Here is a 12,484-nt window from a genome sequence, read left to right on the forward strand (position 1 = left end):
TTTTAACATGTTATGTTCCGAGATATCATCGGAAAACGTTTGAACTTTAAACGTTGTGACCGAACGCAATACCTTACTGAGCTTTTGACATGGCTGTTTTAAAAAATCAAGTATTGTACTCAATCGACGCTTCGTAATAAATGCGTTGACGCTATAATCGGCAATCACTATGCATTTCGAATGTCAGTTAACGAAGAAACTCGAGTTTTTAATTGTCTATGACTTGATTAACCTTGAATTTTCCGGTTCTTTTTACCTTCCAACTGACAATTTTAATTGAATTTTGAACTACTCGAGGACATACAACTTGAGAACAAACATTCTGTTATCTCAACAATTAATCACTTACTAAATTCCAGGAAACATCTCAATTGAACGATTCATGTGAGAACAAAAAGGTATCTTGAAATCTTAATTAAGATGATTACATTGAAATTAATTACCAAAACTAAGAAAAGAAAACTAAATGCAAAGAAATGGAAGGAAAGGGAAGGAAAACATGAAATCACAATTTTGAAGTCACCCAATAATGGAAAATGAAAAGTGTGATTCATTGACTGAAGTAATGAAATTCGTGGGTTATGATGAGGAGTAAGCGTTGATAAGATCAATGATTTAATTAGATTTTCAGTTTGTTCTGATTTCGTTTTCAATTGCTATTATCAAAGTTGAGGGAAGAAGCAAAGAGATGCATTTTTACCCATTGTTATGGGAACAAAAGGAGAGTCAAAAAATGGTAAACAGTTTAAATTTTCATTATATTGTATCAGGTATGATGAGAAATGTTCATCTGTGAATGTTCAATTTCATGAAGATTAACTGTGAAAGCAAAAACTGCAAAGTGAAAGAAAAAAGTTGAACATTGAATAAAAAGCACAAAAAAAAGGAAAACATTGAAACAATTTCGGCAAAAATTACGAAACATTGACGAAATGTCTCTTGACTATTTCAAGGCGAAAGTTCAATGAGCATTCTCAAGTATCGAAATTTCATTTCTCGTTTTTCCAAGTTGAACATTAATCAGAATGAATTATCATTAACGCCCAAACAATCATTATGATTTATAATGACTTCTTTAATGATAACGAAACTTTTCCTTTTCCTTGAGTTTCGTCTCAATTTATGAGTTATAATTATAGTTATCAATCAGAATAATTAGGTTGGATGATTTCGACTTTTCAACAACTCATTACTTCTTCATCCTGCAAGTGTTAACCTTTCATTCAATTCATAGTTTGAAATCAATTTATCAATATTATTGTCTGTTAAATGGAATATCTTTCTTCTGTTTACTTTAAGTTAAACTGTGTTCAATTGGTAACTTTGAGGAAAACTAATTCACAAAGAATTAAATTTTATTGAAAACATTTAGCTTCAAATGAATTCCATCATGTCAAGTAAAGAATCGTGACTCATTTCTTTTGAATTAACATCAAAATTGGATTTAGTGAAAGTTTCATTTCACTGATGCACTTTATTAAATTTAATAAACATTAACCTTGATTGCAAGTCTGTTTGAAAAGATGAAAAGTATTATACAAAACATTAACAAATAATTCAACATAAACTATTATTTTATTAATATGAAAAGGCATAATACAAATGTGACTTCACTTTTGATCAACTTGAGTAATTATTATTTAATCGTTTGTCAACATTTCGCTAGTTTTGCAAATTATAAAATTCAAATGCAAATGATTTATAATCAGATTAGGTTACTTGAAGTTTTCAAAAAAGAACCGGACAATTCAAGCTCATTTATTTATCGTTTTTCTTCAAATCTTATGAATCAAACATGCTTGCTAGCTAATCTTTGACCTGGTCACTTTTGGGAATTGAACAACTATTAATTCCGAGTTGGTTTCCAATTAGTTTCAAGATGATTTAAGGTCATTTGTTTCCCCATAAAATTATGCTTCCCGGGTTACTCTTTTAGATGAAATTTACCAAATTTTTAGTAATGAACGGGAGAATAGCTAATTTTTTTGCAAACTCTCGTTCATTTCTTGTTGCGCTGATTTCTCGGTCGCATCTAGCTGTGAGTTCACCAAAATTTTTGGTAAATTTTCTTGATAAGATTTTGGCCAAGTGACCATTTTTTTATGGACATTTACTTTAAATTGATTTTCCAGCAGAATAAAGCTTAGCATAGTGGTTAAAGAGATGGTCTGAAGCTTTGGAGCGATTGGGTTCGAATCCCATTAACCTTTTTTTCAAGTTTTTGATCAGTAAATTATTGGTAAAAATTCAATAAAAAATTGGTAAAATTTGAGCTCAATCAGTGCCAAAACGTTATCAAGCTCTTGATTGTGTAAATCGGCTAAATTTAGGCTTTTTCCTGGTCATAATAGTAACCCGGGTTGTTATGAAAAGTCGAGGCTAAACTTCCGTATTCAGCCGGTCGAATTTCTTCATGAAACTTTGTGTACTTATAGAACTCGACAAGCTGAGTCCGAATATATAGGTCATTTTATGCGGAAACGCCCCCTAGCGGAGAAAATTTTGATTGTATGAAAACGCGTTTTAGGCCATTTCGAACGTTGCGCATGCGCATAGAACAATTTTTTGGACACATATTATTAACAATAATCAGTTCAACCTATGTGCGAAGTTTCATGACTCTAGCTAGTATATTGACTGAGATATGGGTCCATAGACGTATAATACAAAACATATACAAAATCATTGGAAATCAAAAAATGTGTATTGAATAGGCACTGACTATCAAAATGTGAACACATAGCAGAGTATCAATTAAGATGCTGGTGCATGAAGACTTAGGTTAGGTTAGGTTAGGTTAGGTTAGGTTAGGTTAGGTTAGGTTAGGTTAGGTTAGGTTAGGTTAGGTTAGGTTAGGGCACGTAAATTTATTGTTTGCTCTGTTTATGATTATATTCATACGTTCCAGAATATTAAAAGGCTCATAAGACTGAATTCTCGGTTTTTTGCATTGATTCGAGGTAAAGTGGTACTATTTATAAATTGACCCATATCTCAGTCAATATACTAGCTAGAGTCATGAAACTTCGCACATAGGTTGAACTGATTATTGTTAATAATATGTGTCCAAAAAATTGTTCTATGCGCATGCGCAACGTTCGAAATGGCCTAAAACGCGTTTTCATACAATCAAAATTTTCTCCGCTAGGGGGCGTTTCCGCATAAAATGACCTATATATTCGGACTCAGCTTGTCGAGTTCTATAAGTACACAAAGTTTTATGAAGAAATTCGACCGGCTGAATACGGAAGTTATACCAAAGTCGATATTAGTTTTTGGAGTCAATATTAGGGGAACTGTACAGATTGTTTGATTACCTTGATACCTACACCTTGATTACCTTTCGCTTGATTACGGCTTTCAGCCCATCTTCCGAATGAATTTTTTTTGCGTTTGTCCGAAATATCTCTCTAGTCTTAGTTCAATGTATTCGAAAATTTTGCTTTCAGTCTTTTCAGATAACAATTCGGTTCTTCAACACATCTTGCTTGACTTTGTAATGCACACTCAATTTCTCTGCTTTTATCCTCTAAACCTTGTAAAATACTATCTTTTTCTTCGAGGCTTTTTTCAGCTTTTTGTTTTGTTTGTTTTGTTTTTTACGATATTGTTTCAATCAGAGGCATCAGAAATGATAAACGTTCTGTCTCTGAGTTTGGAATCGATTGTCTCGATCGATTGACATTTGACAGCTTACTTTGCTTTGTCCCAGAGTAAACAGATTTGACGGAATTTAACTTAATACTAATAAATTTACAATTCAGAAATGAATATCAAGCAAAGAAAAATGATGAAAAATATACGGTGTTGGGCACGTTTATTTTGCCAAATTCAATCTATCATAATTTGAAAAATTTTCATTATAAATCTATTTTAATTGCTGAATATGGTGCTTTTAGTCCTTGTGTACATGTGACAGTCTTTTAGACCATGAAAAATGTTTTATTTGAACATAAGCACTAAAATACTGCACCATATCAGATTAGTAGCGCTATTTAGAAGGGGAAAATGACTTACTTTTTCGTCTTAAAAATACTGCAAAGTAAAACCAAACAAAAAATTAATTGATCAGAAGGTTAAGTAAGTCTAATATGAGTATCAGCATTACAGGGCATTTACGATGTTTATGAACAAATTTAATCAGTTTTTTTCAGATAAAACTCTTCTATGAATATTTTTTGTTTGTTCAATATGTCTTCCATTATTCTTGACGATTTCTTTGAGCCTACGGTTCCATGAATCGAACACTCTTAAGACCATTTCTGAGTCGACTTTCGACCAGACGTCATTTGCAGCTCTACGTAAGCCATTTAAGGTTGTAACTTTCCGCCGGCGTAGCTGCTGTTTCAGGTAGCCAAACCCGAAAAAATCCAATGGACTTGCATCTGGTGATTTGATCGGGATGTCCTCTTTCTGAATGAATGAAATTTTGAAATCTTTCGATAATTTTTCCATGAAATTTCTTGAGTGTAATGAAACATGAGATGGCGCTGCATCATGATGAACAAAAACTTTCTCAAGTCCTTCAGGGTAAAGCTTTGGTAGCCAATCTTTGACCAAGGGGGCTAAAACTTCATTACAATAGTATTGACTATTAATTTTGACATTATTGGTCACGAACTTTAGAGGCAAAGGCCCTCTACCGGTCAAAATACCGATCGTCATTATTTTTTTCCCTCCAAGTTCATGACTTGTTATGACATCTTGGTTGACAATTGTTTGTCCTTTTTTCAAATAACATAATTCATTTTTTTGATTGCAATCTTGAAGATATAGCCATGATTCATCGAGAGGTACAAGAAATTAATAATTATCAGGTCGAACAATTTCTGAATGTAACTTTTTGGCATTATTCTTACGGTTCGTCATTTGGCGACCATTCAATTGCTGACCTTTGATTTTTTTTCTTGTTTTACATTTTAAATCCTTATGAATGCCTTTGTTGATGGTGGAGGTTGAACAATTTAGCTTATTAGCGATTGCACTTTGAGTCGGAACATCAGAATTTTCACAAATTTTATCCACTTTTGAAATCATTTGTTTACTCCTTATTGGTCGATATCGCTTATACTCAAATTTTTCTCCATTGTCTTTACACTTTCGAATTTTTCCATTACGGTTGATCACATTCGATATAAAGCCAGTAGAAACACTGATATTTTCAGACTTTAAACGTTTTTTTATCACTGAATATGAATAATTTTCAGCCGGAAGAGCTAAAATTTTACCTTCGATAATTTCACTAAATAATTTAGGCATAATTAACAATTTTAATTTTTAATTGACATAAATAGATAGCCAGAAGCATTAACAATAGATATGCCTACCCTCTTTTATCAAAAAAATCAACCCCTTCATTAGGCGCTGATTTAAATTTGTTCATAAACATCGTAAATGCCCTGTACTATTGAACATAATTTCGCGCTTTCAATTGCACTTAGACCAGAATTCTGAAGTTTTTATTAGATTTACATAAGCGCGTTGAGCGGTATGTTGGCAAAAGCCCTTTTTTAGTCTGATTTTGGTATTTTTTCAATTGAAATTCTCAAATAGATGAAATCTTTGATGAAAACATTAATTAATATTACACTTATTTATCAAGAAATAGTTCGCTCGAATAATCAAAATAAGAGTTTGATTTCCAGTTGGCAAAATAAACCTGCCCCACCTGGTACTTTTGAAAGTTACTACTGAACGTTTCCCTCACCTAGCCTGGTTGGCGTTGCCGAGTGGAAGGACACCTTGGTGATAATCAACCGGCTGGAAGCCAACGCAGGCGAGGCGGATGACGCGAGGCCCCTTGGTTTGCTGCCATCTGATTTCAAACTGGTGAAAGCCTTCAATGAAGATGACGTGACAGGTTACACTCGTGGGTACACCTGCCGCTGCTGTGGCATAGGCCTCAGCACCAGGACTAGCGGCATCCGCAACGAGCAAAAATGCAATGCCGAAGGGGGCCCTGGTCATGTCTGCGTTATACCGCCGTGCACGACCGACTGCATCGGTTCATCAGTATGGACTCGCCCGCCTGATGGCCGATCCGACGGAGCTCCACGAGAGCAGGGCAAAAAATAAATTTTGTATCAATTACAAAATGTATACATAATGATTTGATGATTGAAATAAATAATTTTGAAAACTCATTTTGCTTCTCTTTTGTTTATATTGCGGTAAAAGCGGTCAATTATCAGGTAAGTGCAACGCGTTTTGAATCACAAACCAATTATGTATATGTAAATCCAAAAAAAAATTGCATTTTTATTCAAGTTATAACATGCATTCTCTATGGGTAGCGATACAGTAGACAAATATAAAAGTCAAAAAAAAATTTGTTACAAGTTTTGTTTCTCTACTGTATCACTACCCATAAAGAATGCATGGTGAAACTTAGAAACAAAATTTTTTTTTTTGGATTACCAAGTTTTGACTTGTATTTTCTAACTAAATTTCCAATATATAATTTTTTTGTGATTGAAACGCGTTGTACTTATCTGATATTTCCGAAATTGTAACAAAGAAGCGAAATCACTTATAAAAATTATTTATTTGTTTTCTTCAAAATCATTTTAAATGCATTTGGTATAAAAATTTTAATCTTTATCTTGTCCTGACTGTCTGCTAGTGATCTGCCACCAGGTGGGTGAGTCAAGACTGATGGGCCAATACAATACAGTACGGTACGTCACGGTTGGGTGCCCCTTCGGCATTACACTTTTTTCATGACGAATGTCGATGGTCCTGGTGCTGAGACCTGCACCACAGAAGCGGAAAGTGTAACCCCGAACATACACAGTCACGTCCTCCTCATCAAAGGCTTTGACCAAGTCGAAGTCTTCTGGGGGCAAATCGAGAAAGTTTTTATTCCCAATAAATATTGTGCTTACTATACACATGAATAAATAATTGCTATAAATATTTAATTTCATCTGTCTCACAATTAACTGATATCATTTTTTTCGCGTTTTGAACGATATCCCTAATCTCGCGCATCTAACGTAAACTATTGAAATGTCTAATCTAGCGAGATCAGCCTCGGCGTTTAATTTTCATTATTCTTTAATTAATTTGTTTTTTCATTTAGCTCTTAAACTTGTTGAGTGCTGAAACCGCATCAAGGTTTAATTTTCTTTCTTTTTATTAGACCTTCACTTTGTGCTCGAAGCGTATGGTCTCTTTTGTGCTCGAAGCGTATGGTTTCCAACTACTCTGAATTTTGTCCGATTGAAAGATGTTATAAACTATTATAATATGATGTATAATGAACTTCAGTCTGATGAGGTGAATCTGATTAAAGGAAAACTAATCAAAGTCTTTCTTTTCATCGCTTTATATCATCATGAATGGAATTTTTCTCTTTTTGCAATATTCTTTTTCTTCAGTGACTTTACTTGAATTTTTGTTCCTTTCTTGATGCTAAATTGATTGGACATGAAATCCATTACTTGAGTGAAGATTATTAAAACAAGATTATCAGATAAACAGATTATTTATCATCAAAGTGATCATCATAATAGTAAAGGTAAAGAATTGGAAGCCTTTTTACCCTTTAATCGTTCGACAATAATTGTTGAATTTGCTTAATGAAAGTTAAATATCTTACAGTGATTAACTTGTTGTTTTACCGCATTTCGTCTTTAGTTAAAGTTCTTGAGTCATTTGAAATCCTTCAATTTCGAGTTTCAACTTTACATTGTTTCATTATTCTAGCAAATGACTTTGGTCTTAGAACAACTTAAAGCTTTTCCCAGACGAATTCAACATTTCCTTCGATAAAACACAACAGGGTTTACGATTGTAAATGTACATTCAATTACTTCTCATTTATTGAATTTGATGAAAAGTGAAAAATGTTAATAAGAACTCCATGAAAACCATGAATATTACGATTCCAAATGAAAGTTAGTTTTACTTCACACTGTGACTGTAAGTACTAAATAGTGTGATTCACTTGGGAAACCAAATTATTGCTAAATCAGTTATTCCATTATCAATATTTGTTGGATTAGGAATAAAGAGGCTTGAGCATTACAATTATTTCTTTTTTTGCTTCGCTTGGAAAAGAAACAGGTTAGATGGTGAATTGAGATATCTTCAGATGCTCTCCATGTAACCTTCTTGTTTTACCATTAACAGTTTAATCAATTAGATCCAAGATTCTGTTTGATCAACCCATTCAAGGCCTTAATTATTTGCTAAATTCAAGTTGATACCTGAGAGGAAATCAGTGGGATTGAAATAAGCTAAGTAAATCCTAAATGCGCTAATTATTTCAACTCGAAATGTCTTAAAGTCATGCATCAAGTTGCTCAAGAATTGGAACCCATTAAAATTGCTAATGCAGCTTAATGCAATTTCATGTTCAGATGAAAATGATTACAGTAAAACCTCGCAAAGGTTGTACTCGCAAAGGTTGTGAGCGGTCCTGCCGCCTAGCGATATTGTTTGTGCAACTCTTTGAAATTATTAACATAATTGCATTGTAAAAGTGGGGAAAATCTTAAATCCCAAAGATGGCGTTGTTTAGTTTCATACAACCTTTGCGAGGTTTTACTGTACTCAAGTTTTATAAAAATACATTCTTAATCCAAATCTTTTACAGAGAAGTTTTACAAACAGATTTTTTCTAACATTAGTAAGTTAATAAGTTGAATGGAAACAATTCTCGCACCTCAATCGGCAAGAATGCATGCAGTGCACTAAAGCTAATGGAAACAAAACAGCAAAAGCAAAGAAAACGACAACGACAACATCGAAAGAACTTTGAATGGCCTTTTGATCATTTGTGAAAGTCTCGTTCACTTAACGATCCAAACATTACTCGAAGTTGAGCCTTTCATTAGAACGGTGTAAACAACGCAGTTGAGCCATTCATGACTTGCAGGCTCCACATAATGATGCATTTCCATAGCAACAATAAATCTTTCTACATCGACATTTTGGGTGCAATATAACTAGTGTGCTCAGGGCCGATACAGTTTCATACAATTTGCCACATTATTTAGCAACTGCACTCAAATTTAGCAAAAATGCATATCAATTGTCATTCATTCGAGTGCAAATTTTTATTATCAAGGAAATGTTTGATTAGTTTTTAATAGTTTGTCTTTGAGAATGCATTCTAGTAAATGTCATTGCTATGTTTGCTTACGGCCTACTCTCAACAGGATCGCCAAATACGGTTTTTCTTCATACTATAGTGTCGATCAGTAATATCAGCCATATGCATTTCGTACTCGTAATTGTCGTCATTAAAAATATTGTATTCCTCAAATCTATTCAAGCATAGGCAAAAATTATACCTCGGCTTGTGTCTCCAGAAGTAGCTAGGATGTGAATATGGAATGAATAGAAAATTTCATTTAATTCCACCATTTGTAAGCTTTCATGGGAAATTATTTTATATTGAAATCAGTTTACTCAAAAGAATATAACTTTGACACTTTCTTCTTCCCTACATGATGCTGATTGTCTCACCATTCCCTTTCGTTACTAGTTTCAGCATTTAAAAACTGAATTTCCAGACGCAATATCAAACTGAGCTCATTAATCAAAGTGTTTCTCCAAAGAAAATCTTTAATCTCATTTATTAATGCAATTCATTTTGCATTTATTCACATTGACTAATATCCAAAAATATCGAAAATAATGATTATTTGATTCAATTCAATGCGATCCAATCTTGCAAAGTTTCATTTTGAGAAAAGTTTTATTTTTTCTTTTCACGGAATATTCTGAAAATAGTATTTCAATTGATTGTATTTAATTAACTTGAAAGGATTTTTATTTCTCTATTATTTTCATGCAACTTTCATGATAAAATTGATTTGATTGATTCAATAAAAAACAAGTTACTAATTAATATCAACTAAATTCACTTGTGAACCATTATTGGAGTTGTAATGCAAATGAAAAACTGGGAAAACATTAGATTGATCAACTTCGATTAAAATTGAATTAGGAAAGAAATTGATTATCAAAGTAAAGGTAAAAATAATGAAAGGTTTGAATAAAGTTACATTACTGATTGCTATAAGGTATACAACATACTTGTGATCTTAACCACCTGAAAGCACGCAAATATTCACTTTATTTCAATTGCAACATTTTTTTGTATTAAATTGTTTCCAATCCTTCCCAGTTCTTGTTGACTTGATTCAACTCATAAGTTTCTTAACCGAAAAGTCAACTTATTGTTTCAATAAGCATCGACTAAAAGCTTTACTCTTTTATTGTCATTACTATTCAATATTAATATCATTTGTCAACAAAATCAAAAAGTTGTTTAGTAAATGAACAATGGTGAAGTACAAGTGTAAATATACTCAACTTGCAAGTGGAAAGAATTAGATTCAATCTTTTCATAATTATTGTGTTTCCCTGGAAAAAACAACAAATAGTTCTTTATACAGATTCAAAGTTTTACACTTATCTTGAAATCTTTATTTAATCAAAGATTATCATAATAAATGAAGTAAATAAACTAATCTTGGCTTTTGAAAATTGTGGTTAAGTAATATAAATGTTTGGTTGAAAGATATTCAGCTAAAAGTGAGACTTGGTAAGATTAAACCTGAATCATGGAGAAGAATCATTCCGAGCAGAGTATCAAATGGAAGGTGAACGAGTTTGAATGACTTTTTTCAATGTTGAAATATTATTTACCCACGACTTTGGTAGGAACGTAAGCCATTCATAAATTGTAACGTTAAATGCCAAAAAGGAATAGTTTTTGAGAACTTTTCTAAGTCAAAACACTGTATCGTTATCACATTATTTTTTTATGTCACATTTTGTGCAGTATTTTGAGCAAAATAATTTATTGAAAATCAAGCGAGTATATTGTACAGACTCTGGTCAAGTTTGCGCATTTTGAAAAAACAAGAAATGATGGGAAAAATTATTTACATAAGTGAAATTTTCTTGTTATAAATTAATTTTGTCTAAGATACTTGATCTTTTGAACATAGATAAGATCTTTGTTTAAACACTGTCTAAGATAGATCGTGTTAGATCTTTTCAATGCAATTTTTTTCGTGTCGTTTTCTGAAAGTACGAGATGGAAGGCCCATTTTGCACCATCTGCACCTGTAGGCTGATTTCACTTCAGGTGGCATGGCCAAATCCTCTTCATCAAATGATTTTACCAAATTATGATCCTCTGGAGTTAAACCCCAAGGAATATTATCGTCTCTTTCATCCAGACGCACAAGAGTGTCCTCCCATTTCACAACAGCTACATGGAGCCTTTTACCGTTGCACTTGATGAAACCATGTCGTAAAATCTTTTCAATAGGGTAGTAACCTGCCTTATAAAGCACAGATGGTCCTTCAATGCTTGGCTCATCCATTGTGGATGGACCTGGCATGCTTGCATCATCGATGGAGCGCTTATTTGAACTTCGACTCAGGTTACTCATTTTGAAATAAAAGATGAACTTTGAATATTTTGTTATAAAGTCTATAAGAGGTTTTTAATGAATGAATGCTGTTTGACTTTCTTCGGGTTTATATACCATTAACATTTGAGATATCAATTCGATAATGATCTTAAGTAGTTTCAATGGGAAAAAACCGTGAAATGCTTTCACTTATTTATTCCATGATCATATATTGGTATCTTGGTATCTTATAAATAACATTGGTATCTTGATTAGTGTTTAAACAGCCAATTTTCATCATTACTTGAGGGTATGGCTCAATCAGTATCAGTGTAAAACTTTTTACTTACTGGTTTACTTAAAGGATGTTAAGGTCTATTTCTTGCAACAAAACAGGGGAGAGAAAAACGATCTTATCTGAAGATTAGGATGAAATCAAAAAAGTAAAAGGTTAATCAAAATACCTAAGCAAATACAAGTGACCGATTCATATTTATCGTCATATTATCACCATTTTCATCTATATCTTCAGATAAGATCGTTTTTCTCTCTCCTGTTTTTGCAACAAAAAAATCTTAACACTCTTTACAATCACTTTAATGATTCCTCACTGAGTATCCAGTTAAACTCGAGTCTATTTTGATTGATCAATGAAAGAGAAAGATTGAGTTATTGACACAATTTTCACTTGTTTATTAAATAAGATGCAAAGTTGTAAGTGATTTTGATGTTGAAGTGATTGAAACTTTTTAAGATAATAAAGATAATGGTAAAGGCCAACAGATGATGATCATGTTAAATAAGTGCGAGCAAAGGAAAGGCGGCAACCAAAATGATTGATGATTTAAAATAATCAATTGAAAGTCTTTTGTTGCATTAAACCGTTAGTGCCCAAGTTAACAAGAAATTGATTTACTTGCGTGTTTCCAATGCATGTGTTTCCCCATTTTCATCTGCTTCATTCTCTTCATTCTCATCTTCTTTTTTGCATCATTCAACAATATCCTTCTACTGGTAATAATGATGTCTCATCATATCAACAAATTGATGGACATGAATTTGTCTACTTATCAACCACAAAACCTGCAAAGTGCAATTTATTGATT

At 32.7% G+C, this 12,484-nt stretch overlaps 1 protein-coding gene across 2 annotated transcripts in view; it reads left to right on the forward strand.

Annotated features, from left to right (window-relative positions):
- Positions 1 to 12,484, forward strand: part of LOC107365346 (5-hydroxytryptamine receptor-like) — a 98,303-nt gene that overhangs the window by 79,502 nt on the left and 6,317 nt on the right. The window lies entirely within an intron of this gene.

This window comes from Tetranychus urticae, chromosome 3, assembly GCF_039701765.1.
Source record: "Tetranychus urticae isolate SD_2017Ah chromosome 3, NJAU_TeUrti_SD_1.0, whole genome shotgun sequence".
Taxonomy (NCBI): Eukaryota; Metazoa; Arthropoda; class Arachnida; order Trombidiformes; family Tetranychidae; genus Tetranychus; species Tetranychus urticae.